This window comes from Propithecus coquereli, unplaced genomic scaffold (assembly GCF_000956105.1).
Source record: "Propithecus coquereli isolate 6110/MARCELLA unplaced genomic scaffold, Pcoq_1.0 Scaffold449, whole genome shotgun sequence".
NCBI lineage: Eukaryota > Metazoa > Chordata > Mammalia > Primates > Indriidae > Propithecus > Propithecus coquereli.
In genome coordinates this window covers 1,333,709-1,334,857 of record NW_012150274.1, presented here as the reverse complement: position 1 = coordinate 1,334,857, position 1,149 = coordinate 1,333,709, and the positions used below count along the sequence as shown (strand labels likewise).

The 1,149-nt window shown below is 50.0% G+C and overlaps 1 protein-coding gene across 1 annotated transcript in view; it reads left to right on the top strand.

The window, feature by feature from the left end:
* The window catches only part of PNPLA7 (patatin-like phospholipase domain containing 7), a 73,170-nt gene that overhangs the window by 28,811 nt on the left and 43,210 nt on the right, over positions 1–1,149 (top strand). The gene's annotated exons all lie outside the window — the stretch shown is intronic.

Genomic DNA, 1,149 nt, shown 5'->3' with positions numbered 1-1,149 from the left:
GCTCTTGCTCAGGCTGGTTTCAAACTCCTGAGCTCAAACAATCCGCCCGCCTCAGCCTCCCAGAGAGCTAGGATTATAGGTGTGAGCCACTGCACCCGGCCAGATGTTTAGGTTTCTTTGTGTTTTCTAGATAGCAGCCCTTGGTTGGGTGTAGGTCATGCGCATGATCTACTCTAGGGCCTGCCTCTTTGTACCTGCTGAGTGCTATCTGTGGTGGACAGAAGTTCCTAATTATAACGTAAAACTTACTGATCTTTTCCTTTATGGTTAGTGCATTTTGTGCCTTAAGAAATATTCCCTTGTTCTGATATTGTAAAGATTTTCCACATTGTTGTCTAAAAGCCTTACATTTTTTTGCTTTCTGGGGTTTTAATTTAGATAGAATTAGTTTTTATGCATAATGCAAGGAAGGACTTGGATTACATGCATTTTTTCCTCGTGGAAACCCGGCTGGCCCAGTGTCCTCATTGGAAGGTCTGACCTTTTGCACCAGTCTGCTGGACCGCTGGTGTCGCTCCAGGCTGTCCTAGGCCCTCCCTTCTGCCTTCTCTTGCTGCGGTTGGCACCTGCAGTGCAGCTCTGCACGTGGGGCTGACCTCCTAGGGCTGAGAGCAAAGGAAAGAGAAAGCCCAGGTTTTCTCACCCTTTCTGGCTCTCTGGGTCTCTTCCCAAAGAAGGGAAAGGTACAGGGGGTTTCTCTTGACGTTTTTGTCATCTGCACCATGGCACAGCACAGCATCTCGACTGGGTCAGCCTTCAGGTCGAAGTCGGGGGTAAGGCAGGAAGGAGAACCAGGCCCTGCCCCGTCCTGGTCATCTTTGATGCTGTGACCGCACCCCTGCCCCAGCCCACCTGCTACCCCATGGTTTTCAGAGTTCTTTTGTCTGATGGTGGCTTGTATATTCTGTCCAGAGCTAATAGCTGTAGTCTGAGGGAGAGCGGCTATCTTGAGTATACTTCCTTCTGCTGCCGTCATTCTCGAGGGACTTTTGCTGGGGAGAGTTCTCAGCCAGCATGTTGTGGTGGCACCGACTCTGGCTTGCGTTGCTGCCGCTGAGTAGCGCGTCCTGATCTGTCCTCCTTTGGAAGTAACTCTTCCTCCTGCTGCTTTTAAGATATTTTCTTTTCTTTGGTTTGCTGCAGCTTCAC